The sequence below is a fragment of the Saimiri boliviensis genome, chromosome 5 (assembly GCF_048565385.1).
Source record: "Saimiri boliviensis isolate mSaiBol1 chromosome 5, mSaiBol1.pri, whole genome shotgun sequence".
NCBI lineage: Eukaryota > Metazoa > Chordata > Mammalia > Primates > Cebidae > Saimiri > Saimiri boliviensis.
In genome coordinates this window covers 87,056,364-87,068,773 of record NC_133453.1, presented here as the reverse complement: position 1 = coordinate 87,068,773, position 12,410 = coordinate 87,056,364, and the positions used below count along the sequence as shown (strand labels likewise).

The window sequence follows — 12,410 nt, the reverse complement described above, 5'->3', positions numbered from 1 at the left end:
ACAAAGACACATACATAATCAGGTAAGTCTGATTTTACACCATGTAATACCTACCTAGTCCAACTAGAACTCAACTTTTCATGATATTTTTCCAATTCTGGTCATGTAACACATTAAATATGGAGCCTTTCTGATGCCTGAAAAAGCCTCCCAACAACTTTTAAAATATCTAATTAGACTATTGTTTCATTTAATTTCCATAGAAAATGGAAAATTCCTAATTTGAATACTCTATCAAGCACAGTTTAGTCTCTACCAATATAGGACTCACAATTACTCTTTTTAAAAAGCATAAAATCTGAAGACTTCATAATGGCCTGCCAAAAAGGACTTCGTTTTTTCAAGTGAACTAAATAACATTTAAATTATGTATTTAGGAGTATTTTAAACCCCTGGAAAATTTTAAATATTATAATTAAGAAACCATTCTTTTATAGCATGTCACTTTGCCCAATGTTGGAGCCCTTTATCACATTATTCTGTGTCAAACGCATAGAGAGGGAGAAAGTTAAAAGAGCCCTCCTGGGGCCTAAATGCTAAATCACCAGCATTTGGTGGGTGTAAGTCATAACATTTCATCACCAGGCTTTGATTACTGTATATAGAGAGCCTCAAATACAAAGTAAAATATCTTAGAAAGATTTTAACAATATGATGAAGAATCATTTCATCAATACCTACCTACAAGGAACAAAAAGGTTCCCCCTCACAGTCATTATGTTCAAAGTACAGCTTTAAAAAGAATCTAGCTCTACCCATAAAACTTTTAATAAAATAGGCTCTATCAGTTATTTAAAAAAATTAACTACATAAAACAAGAATGCCTACAAGAAATCTTTAAAGCTCCTCCTATTATGTTTACAAATAAAAACTCATGACTAGTCTTCTGCTTCCAAACATGATAGAATATCTGGTACCAGACTTGTGATCCTACCAAAAACAACTAGAAAACAGGCCAAAATCGATGAGGCAACTGTTTTCAGGAAATGAATAGCAGGCAGAGCAGGTCCCAGATCTCTGGGGGAAAGGAAATATGTAGTGAGCCTCACGATGGCCTCAGCTTTGTGCCTTGGAATACCTTCCTGCCTAGCACAAGGAAGACTAACACAAGCAGAGCAGCTGAGAGACAGAAACTAGGCTTCTAAGCACAGTGATTAACCTCCAGAGGCCCTTGGTCAACGGCTGGGCTACACAAACACACTCGAGTGGAGTCTCTGTGGAATCTAGCAGAGATTACCTGCTATGGGGCTGAAAGGTCAAGCAGCACTGGGAGTCATCTCCCCTATTATGCATGGAGTGTTTGTGTTTCTCCCAAAGTTTTTATGTTAAAGCCATAATCCCCAGTGTGGCTGTACTGGCAGATGAGGCCTCTAAGGAAGTAACTATGGTTAAATGAAGCTAAAAGGATGGGACCCTAATCCAATAAAATTAGTGTCCTTTTAAGAAGATACACCAGACAGCTAGCACTCTCTGTGTACACACACCAAGGAAAAGCCCTATGAGGACACAGCAAGGAGGAGGCTGTATATAACCCAAGAGGCGAGCTCTCACCAGACAGCAACTCTGCTGGCACTTTGATCTTGGACTGCCAGGCCCCAGAACTGTGAGAAAATAAATTTCTGTTGTGTAAGCTACCTAGTCCATGGTATTTTGTTATGTCAGCCCAAGCAGGCTAATTAACACTGCCCAAACAAAGCAAGAGAACACTTCATGCATTTAGCTGAAACTCTGAAAAGGCCACACCTCAGGAGGAAAAGCTCTCTAGAATTTAGTTCAAAATCAAAATAGGCCTCCCTCACAAAAGATAAAACCAAACCTCTCAAAACCAAAAAGATCTCCCTAATAATATTACAGCCTAACAGAACAAAACTCAACACCATTTACAGGAAGACAATGTAATCTAGCCTCCCTACAAAGAATAATCACAATATCCATCATAATAAAAAAATCACTAAATAACCAAACAAATGTCCCAAAATCAAGATAAGTCAATAGAAACATATGTTTGCATGACCCAAATGTTAAATTTAGCAAAAGAACTTTAAGGTCATTATTATATATATTTTCAAGAATGCAAAGATTGGTGAATGCTCAACAGAGAAATGAAAACTATAAAAATGGAATGTCTGAACTGACAAGTACAATATCCTAACTAAAAAATTAATTCAATGGGCCAGGCATGGTGGCTCATGCCTGTAATCCCAGCACTTTGGGAGGCCTAGGCGGGTGGATCATGAGGTCAGGAGTTCAAGACCAGCCTGGCCAAGATGGCGAAACCCCATCTCTACTAAAAGATACAAAAAATTAGCCAGGTGCGGTGGCAGGCGCCACTTCGGAGGCTGAGGCAGGAGAATCGCTTGACCCAGGGAGGCGGACATTGTAGTGAGCTGAGATCATGTCACTGCATTCTAGCCTGAGTGACACAGTAAGACTCTGCCTCAAAAAAAAAAAAAAAAAATCATTAAGTGAACGTAAAAGCAGATAGAAAACCGTAGAAATAAAGTTACTGAAAATGAAAACAGGTCAATAAAAGTTGAATAGAGAGAAAGGATGATTGGAAAATAACTAAACAGAGTCTCACTGTATTTGTTTTTTAAATTTGCTATGTAACAAATCACTCCAAAATTAACACTGAGACCACCACCTATTACTAGCTCAGAGTTCTGTAGTTCAAAATGCAGGCCAGTTAAGCTGAGTTCTATACCAAAGGTACTGCATAACTTGTTAGGGATTGGTGTTACTGAACTAAACCACAGTAATTAGGCGATGCACGGTGACTCACACCTGCAATCCCAACACTTTGGGATGCTGAGGTGGGAAGAGTGCTTGAGCCCAGGAGTTTGAGACCAGCTTAGGCAACCTAGTGAGATCCCATTTCTACAAAAAAAAAAAAAAAAAAAAAAAAAAAATCAAATAATTAGCCACGTATGGTGGCACGTGCCTGTGGCCCAAGCAACTCACAGAAGGCTGAGGTGAGAGGACTGCCTGAGCCCAGAGACTGAGGTTGCAGTGAGCTGTGATCATGCCACTGTGCTCCCACACAGGCAAGAGAGCAAGACCCTGTCTCAATGAATGAATGAATGAATCAATCAATCAATCAGTGAATCAGTCAATAGACCACAGTAACTAAATTCACACATATTGGAACTAAGGACTATCTGTACATTAAAGCAAAGTTTGTATCTTTCTTCAAATGTGTATGAAACTATTAAAAACTGGAAAGAATCTAGGACAATATACACAGTATTTTCCCTGAATACAATGGATTTTTATTAAAACACCTGTAATAGGCTGGATGAGGTGGCTCACACCTGTAATCCCAGCAGTTTCGGAGGCCAAGGAGGGTAGATCACTTGAGGCCAGGAGTTCAAGACCAGCCTGGCCAACATGACGAAACTCCATCTCTCCCAAAAATACAAAAAATTAGCTGGGCATGGTGGTGCATGCATGTAATCCCAGCTATTTAGGAGGCTGAAGCAGAAGAATCACTTGAACCCAGGATATGGAGGTTGCAGTGAGCAAGATAGCACCACTGCATTCCAGCCTGGGCAAGAGAGTGATACTCTGTCTCAATTTAAAAAAAAAAAAAAAAAACTTGTAATACCCAATCACGTGGAAACTAACAGTCATAAAAATGTGGATAGAGTGTAACAGAAGAGAACATCAAAATGTATTATGATTAAGATACTACACATCAATACTTTTGGATATGACTAAAGCAATTCTTAGAACTTTGTGTTACACTGCTATAACAGAATACCTGAAACTGGGTAGTTGATAAAGAACAGAATTTTTTTTCTCACAGTTCTGAAGGCTGGAAAGTCCAAAATCAAAGCACTAGCATCTAGCCAGGGCTTTCTTATTGTGTCCTCACATGGCAGAAGGTAGAAGGGCAAGGGAGAGTGAAATCACTCTTGTAAGCTCTTTTTATAGTAGCATGAAAGCATGAATCCATTCATGAAGGGGGTACTCTCATGACCTAAACAATTCCCAAAAGGCCCCATCCCCCAATACTACTGCACTGGAGACTACTTCCAACACACAAATTTTGGGGTACACATTCTGATCATAGCAATCTTAGAAAAAAAATTTGCTTTTTATTAATAGGAGAAAGAAAGCTCAATTATTTCTATACCTTAAAATTACAGTATAAGAACCAAGAAAAACTAGCCAAAATATATATATATTTAAATATATATATTTACATCTATATATTTAAATATATATTTTTATATATCTACATATACACATATATATACGTTTCTTACATATATATTTTTAGCTAGTTTTTCTTTTTTTTTTTTGAGATGGAGTTTGGCTCTTGTTACCCAGGCTGGAGTTCAATGGCGTGATCTTGGCTCACCGCAACCTCCGCCTCCTGGGTTCAGGCAATTCTCCTGCCTCAGCCTCCTGAGTAGCTGGGATTACAGGCCCGTGCCACCATGCCCAGTTAATTTTTTTTTTTTTTTTTTTTTGTATTTTTAGTAGCGACGGGGTTTCACCATGTTGACCAGGATGGTCTCGATCTCTTGACCTCGTGATCCACCCGCCTTGGCCTCCCAAAGTGCTGGGATTACAGGCTTGAGCCACCGTTTAACTAGTTTTTCTTGGTATAGAAATAATTTTATATATGTGTGTGTCTATATATGTCTGTATATATGTGTGTGTGTGTATGTATCTGTGTGTGTCTGTATATGTGTATATGTGTGTGTGTATATATATATATATATACACACACACATATACACATATACAGACACACACTTTTTTTTTTTTTTTTTTTTTGAGACAGAGTTTCGCTCTTGTTACCCAGGCTGGAGTGCAATGGCGCGATCTCGGCTCACCGCAACCTCCGCCTCCTGGGTTCAGGCAATTCTCCTGCCTCAGCCTCCTGAGTAGCTGGGATTACAGGCACGCGCCACCATGCCCAGCTAATTTTTTAGATTTTTAGTAGAGACGGGCTTTCACCGTGTTGACCAGGATGGTCTCGATCTCTCGACCTCGTGATCCACCCGCCTCGGCCTTCCAAAGTGCTGGGATTACAGGCTTGAGCCACCGCGCCCGGCTTTTTTTTTTTTTTTTTAAGCAGAAACAAATCAGGCGTGGTGGTGCACACCTGTAGTCCCCACTACTCGAGAGGTTGGGGTGGGAAGATTCCTTGTGCCCAGAAGTTCAAGGCTGCAGTGAGCTATGATCAAGCCACTATACTCTACCTACACCCTGAGTGACAGGGTGAAATTCTTGTTTCTAAAAAAAAAAAGGAAAAAAAAAAAACTAGAAAATGAAACACAAGAGAACGAGTAGAATTAATTATATACTCCAGGAAACCACAGTTGATGGCTCTTACTAAAGACCGAAACATTCTTTCTTTGGACTAATTCATTAAAAAACTAAATTACTCAAAAATGTAGAAAAGCTATTTTTTTCTAGTTTGTAAATAAATTGTGTATACTTAGACTATTAAATTATATATATTTGTTAGGTTTCTAGATTACACAATTCTTGTGTAGTAAAATTTAGATTAAAATATTTAAATGCCCGATACCTCAACCTGACTAAATATTTCTTCTCCTTCTCTGCCTTAAATGACAATGACCCTATTTAGCATTCTATAGTTAAACTTGGGTTTACCATATATTTTCTCACTTAATTTTCCTCCCCATTTAATGTTCTGTTTGACTTAACATTTACTGATGCAAATCTTTATTCTGGGGTAAGCAGCAATATACATCCTTTAAAATACATCTGCATATCTTCTAAAATGAAAACCTACTTAGAGCTCTGAGTACTGAGTGACAGACATAACAATTTAATGAAAAACAAAGATAGCAATTAAGCAATAAGTCTTAGCATTTTACATATACTAAATTCCTTGCTCCTCAAGCAAATGAAGGATCCCCATTAGTGGGGGCTGGGCCCAGTGGCCCACACCTGTAATCTTAGCACTTTGGGAGGCCAAGCCAGGAGGATCACTTGAGAGGACAGGAGTTCAAGACCAACTGGGGCAACAGAGCGAGAGCCCATCTGTAAAATAAATAAATAAATAAAATAAAAAATTAGTCTGGTATGGTGATGTGCACCTGTAGTTCTATCTACTCAGAAGGCTGAGGCAGGAGGACTCTGTGAGCCCAGGAGTTTGAGTTTACTGTGAGCTACGATTGTGCCACTGTACTCCAGCCTGGGTGACAAAATGAGAGCTTGTCTGTAAAATAAATAAATAAAAATAAAATATGTATAAATGGGGAAACCGAAGATACAGAAACTTATTATTATTTGAGACAGAGTCTCACTCTGTCACCCAGGTTGGAATACAGTGGTGTGATCTCGGCTCACTGTAACCTCTACCTCCCAGGTTCAAGTGATTCTCCCACTTCAGGCTCTCGAGTAGCTGGGACTACAGGCGCACGCCACCATGCCTGGCTAACTTCTGTATTTTTAGTAGAGACAAGGTTATGCCATGTTGGTCAGGCTGGTCTCAAACTCCTGATCTCAGGTGATCTGCCCACTTCAGTATCCCAAAGTGCTGGGACTATAGGCATGAGCCACCATACCCAGCCCAGAAAATTATTAAATAACTAGCACAAGGTTATACAGCTAGTAAGCAATAAAATAGAGATTTCAATCTGTGCCCTCTGGCGCAGAATGTGTGCTCCAAGTTCAAACCACTATATTAAACTGCCTTTTGAGTGCAATTTTTTTCAAAATTGCCAAATTAACATAGCTTTTCTGTTTCCCTATGTGTAAATATCTTAAACACACTAAAATAGGAAACACGCAAATTCAACTCTTGTTTATAAGCAAAGGATCAGACAGAATGTCATGATTAACTCCATTTACTAAACCATATAATAATACGATATATTAAAGGGCTGCTTCCTCTGGTGGAATACAGATCAGTCATTGCCATTCTATTCATTTCTCATGTCATCACCAGCATTTTTGGGGGGACTAGAAGTTAAAGGGGTTAAGCACATCGGGGAGACAGAAGGAAAAGAAGGTGGAAAACACACATAAAAGGTACCTTTTACTGTCTTTTAATATTTTGAACCATCTATTAAAAAGGCAACAGTCCTGAGGCCAGCCTTTATTTTCCTGCAAGTTCACTTTCTTAGGAGATATTTCCAAAACATCCTCTCTAATCCTGCTAGGTGAAAACCATGTCCTCCCCAGCTCCACAAAATGAGCACACTCATTTACACACACCCTTAGTCAGGAGACAGGGCAGAAGCATGTATGTGACAATTTCCACTGTAATAAGCCTATCAGGAAGTATGATGTGCCAGACATTTTCCAGCGGCTGGGATAAAGGAAAAATGAGTCTCCAAGGTAGCCACTAACTTGCCAAAAAGTTACAGATGGAGACTCAAAAGCAAATAAGCCAGATAGATGATTATATTACCTCTGCAGACTGAGAAAACCATTATGCACACTCTGCATGCACCTGTGAAGTACTGTCGGGCTTCAGGGGTGGGATACACAACACCAATTAAACTATGAGGACCTCCATTGTCTACATCCAGCTCTGAAGCTTTCTTACTAGCTTGTAAGCTTTGGAGTAGTTCACCTCTGCCCTGACTCAAACCCGAATCTATGTTCTCATTTGTCAAATGGAGATTAAAATAGCTGCTGTGCTTAAAAAAAGAGTAGTGAAAATTAAGTGAAAAGATGGACAAAATACTTAAAACAAGTAGTACCTTGAAAAAGAAAATATTCATTTAGCAAATAAATATATTTAAAGGTGCCCAACATCAAGAGTCATCAGGTAAATGCATATTAAAACTACAATGAGGGCTGGCTGGTCAGTGCTTCATGTCTGTAACTACAGCACTTTGGGGGCCAAGGCAGGTGAATCACATGAGGCCAGGAGCTGGAGACTAGCCTGGCCAAAATGCCAAAATCCTGTCTCTACTGAAAATACAAAAATTAGCCGGGCATGGTGGTGCATATCTGTATTGCCAGCTACTCGGGAGGCAGGAGAATCACTTGAACCCGGGAGGTGGAGGTTGCAGTGAGTACAGATTTTGCCACTGCATTACAGCCTGGACGACAGAGCAAGATTCTGTCTCAAACACACAAACAAACAAAACACTCCACCATGGGATAACCACTAGAAATGTCTAAAAAATTTAAAACTACACTACCATGTACTGATAAATTTCTGACATAAAATTGGAGTAATATGACAAAATGAAAAATCAGACGGGGAGGAAGAAAAGTGGTCAGATTCAGGGACAGAAGACAACCAAGAAGGAAAAAAATAACAAGAGATAAAGAAATGATATATCCTTAAGTTTTACTTTGATATCTGGGTGATTGGCTGGCTGGTTGAAGCATTGTAACAATAATGATATCTGGGTGATAGATGGTTAGAACTAATAGTTGTCAAGTATAAATATATTTGTATTTGATATCCCACCCTGCATACATAAATACAAGGCCTATTCCTAACATCTATAAGCAGATGGCCACTTCAGATTGTCAATAATTTTCAGGGGACAATGGCCATTGTCAGATATCTGTCACAATGACCTTCTTAGGTTCAATCTCTACATTAAATACAAACATTTATTCATTATCAGGTAACTTAACAGAACCTAATAAGGCATTAACGTTTAAAAACAAAAAAAGTTCTTCCCCTTCAACCCTCCACTTCAAGGACTTAGTACTACTGTGGACAAACCAAAATCACTGCACATGCTAGACTTCTTTAAGCAGATCTTTTTTTAGAAGAGAAGGTTAAGATAATTCATCTCATGACGAAAGTAAAAGCTGCTGCTCTAGATAAGAATAAAAAAAACTCCTTTTTAGTACAAATGAGAAGCAAAATTCTAAGTCACTACAATTCTCATATTGCAAATGAAATAACCACGTGCTTACTAAGGGAATGTTTACTGACCAAGAAAATAGTTTGGGAGTTTTTAGATACAATAAAAATTTCACTGAAGAACAAATTTTTCATCCAAATGCTATCCTTGAAAAATTAAACCAAACATGAGGGAGACTGTACATAAGAGAAATTTTTAAATCCTTCATCATTTCCCTTTGTGCTTTTTAAAAATATGAAATTAAACACAGTTCTGAGCTTGCAGTAAAAGTCAGTAAGAATGGGAACTACTTCACAAGATACTTCATTTTCAACATTCCTTAACTGGAGGAAACTAAAGAAAGGCCTCCTTGAATGGAACAGAGATAGCCGCAACAGTTCTTCACAGTAAAGAACTATAAATGTTCCACAAGCAGCTACAGGGACAGAGAGGTGCTTGTCCTTTAAGCATAGCAGCACCAACCCATTAATAAAATAATGCTAAAGGCAGTCTAAAAGCTAGAAGCAACAGTTATTACACCAAAAATGACAGCAGATGCCAATAAGTCAATGAGAAACTGAACCCTAAAAAAGAAAGGAGGAGGGAAAAGAATGTTTCAACAATACCAAAATGCCTCAGGAAATAATATTCTTCTCCCATGGTGTTTGATAAATATTTCCAGTTGGCTGATATTTTTATAACAGGAAAAAGACTGTAAGCAAAAACACCTTTAAAAACTTTGTAACTAAAGGCCAGGCATGGTGGCTCACTGCTGTAATCCCAGCACTTGGGGAGGCTGAGGCAGGTGAATCACTTGAGGTCAGTAGTTCAAGACCAGCCTGGCTGGGCGTGGTGGCTCATGCCTGTAATCCAAGCACTCTGGAGGCCGAGGCGGGCGGATCACCTGAGGTCGGGAGTTCAAGACCAGCCTGATCAACATGGTGAAACCATCTTTACATTAAAAAAAAAAAAAAAGAAGAAGAAGAAAAAGAAAAAGAAAAAAAAAAGACCAGCCTGGACAACATGGTGAAACCCCATCTCTAGAAAAACACACACACAAAAAAAATTAGCCAGGCATGGTGGTGGATGCCTATAATCCCAGTTACTCAGGAAGCTGAGGCAGGAGAATTGTTTGAACCCAGGAGGCAGAGGCTACAGTGAACCAAGATTGCGCCACTGCGCTACAGCCTAGTGACAAAGCAAGACTCCATATCAAAAAAAAAAAAAAAAAGAAGAAGAAGAAAAAAATGTAAAATAAAAACTTTGTAACTTAGACAAAATGAAGAATCAAGGAAGGGGGAGGATAAGAAAAGTGGTCAGAGTCAATGACAAAAGACAACCAAGGAGGAAAAAAATAGTAAGAGATAAAGAAATGATATATCCTTAAGTCTCATTTTGATACCTGGGTAATAGATGGTTAAAACTATCAGTTGTTAAGTAACTAGAGTTTGATATCCTACCCTGCATACCTATAATACAAGGCCTGTTTTTTTTTTTTCTTTTGAGACAGAGTCTTGCTCTATTGTCCAGGCTGGAGTGCAGTGGCGTGATTTCAGGTCACTGCAACCTCCCACTCCTGGGTTCAATCAGTTTTCCTGACTCAGCCTCCTAAGTAGCTGGATTATAGGTGCGTGTGACCACGCTCGGCTAATTTTTGTATTTTTATTAGAGATGGGGTTTCACCATGTTGGTCAGGCTGGTCTTGAACTCCTGACCTTGTGATCCACCCACCTCAGCCTCCCAAATCACCTGTGTGCTGGGATTACAGGTGTGAGCCACTGCACCTGGCCACAAGGCCTATTCTTAACACACAACACCTTGGAGGTCCTTTATTTAAACAGAAAGCCATGCTAGAGACACGTCCACCTAACTATACTGCTGTAACATTGTGTTGTATATTAACTGGCAGAAAATCATTCTCTTCTTGACTTACTTTCGAATTATACATAAGCTTATCATAAAATGTTATTATTAAGGAATAAAAATATGTTTTAAACTATCAATATCATCAGCTGATGTGAAACAAAAATAAAATTATCTTTTCTCTTAAATTGTAAAAACCTACAAGAAATTCCCTTGTATAATAATTTTAACCAATCTGTCATAAAATCCATTTGAAATGCCCAAAATAACTATAACAATTAAATAAAAACACACACATAAGACAAGGGATTTGCACTATCATGTACAAAGGCCACTGACATTAGAATGTGTTATCAGTGCCGGGATAGAGAGAACAGGGGAAAAGAAAGGGCAGACTGGCCGGGCTCAGTGGCTCACACCTGTAATCCCAACACTTTGGGAGGCTAAGGTGGGTGGATAACTTGAGGTCAGGAGTTGGAGAACAGCCTAGCTAACATGGTGGAACCCCATCTCTATTAAAAATACAAAAATTAGCTGGGCATGGTAGTGCGTACCTGTAATCCCAGCTACTTGGGAGTCTGAGGCAGGACAATCACTTGAACCCAAAGGCAGAGGTTGCAGTGAGTGGAGATCACACCACTGCACTCCAGCGTGAGCAACAGAGTGAGACTCTACCTCAAAAAAAAAAAAAAAAAGAAGAAGAAGAAGCAAGGACAGACCCAGGACTTACATAAGGAAACTCATATGGAGTAAGTGTTAGAAAACAGTAGGGAAAAGAACAGACAATTCAATCCACAGTAATTAGACAACTGATTACTGTCTACTGTCAACTAATTATCCAACTAAATTCCTCCACAGATGTTAGACAAAAATTAATTCCTGGTGGATTAAAGACCTAAATGTGAAAATCAAAACTTTAATAAAATGTGCAGAATAACATATGAATATCTGTATAACTTCAGTGTAGAGAAGACTTCCCTTTATTATAGGTGTGAGCCACCAAAGAAAAATAAAATCAAAGGAGAGTGACTAATATCAATAAATTAAAACTTACATTTTATAATAAAAGACACCAGAAACAAAAAGAACTACAATATAGATTTGTAACACACATACCCAACAAAAGATCAGTAGGAAATGTATCTGGAACTCTAAAAATCAATTTTATTTTTAGGTTTTGGTTTTTTGTTTCCTTTTTTTGTTGTTGTTGTTTTTGTTTTTGTTTTTGTTTTTTTTTTTTGAGACAGGATCTGGCTCTGTCACCCAGACTGGAGTACAGTGGTGCAATCATGGCTCACTATAGCCTCCCCTTCCCCAGCTCAAGCCATCCTCCCACCTCAATCTCCCAAGTAGCTGGGACTACAGGTGCACACCACCATACTCAGCTAATTTTTATATTTTTTGTAGAGACAGGGTTTCATCATGTTGCCCAGGCTGATCTCAAACTCCTGAGATCAAGCAATCCACCAAAGTGCTGGGAGTACAGGTGTGAGCCACTGCACCCTGCCATCAATTTTTTAAAAAGTAACTCAACAGAATAGTAAAAGTAATGAGCAGGCAATGTATAGAAAAAGAAAATAGAATGATGAAGAAACATATGAAAAGATGCTCATCTTCACTGACAATGAAGTAGAAATTGAAATTGAAATGAAAACAATGTCTTACTTCATACCCATCACATAGGTATAAATTAGAAAATCTGAAAATGCTCAGCATTAGTGAGGATGTGGAACAACAGGAATT

The 12,410-nt window shown here is 38.7% G+C and overlaps 1 protein-coding gene across 2 annotated transcripts in view; it reads right to left on the bottom strand.

Moving 5' to 3' along the window:
- Window positions 1-12,410, bottom strand: part of STAM2 (signal transducing adaptor molecule 2) — a 54,833-nt gene that overhangs the window by 35,917 nt on the left and 6,506 nt on the right. The gene's annotated exons all lie outside the window — the stretch shown is intronic.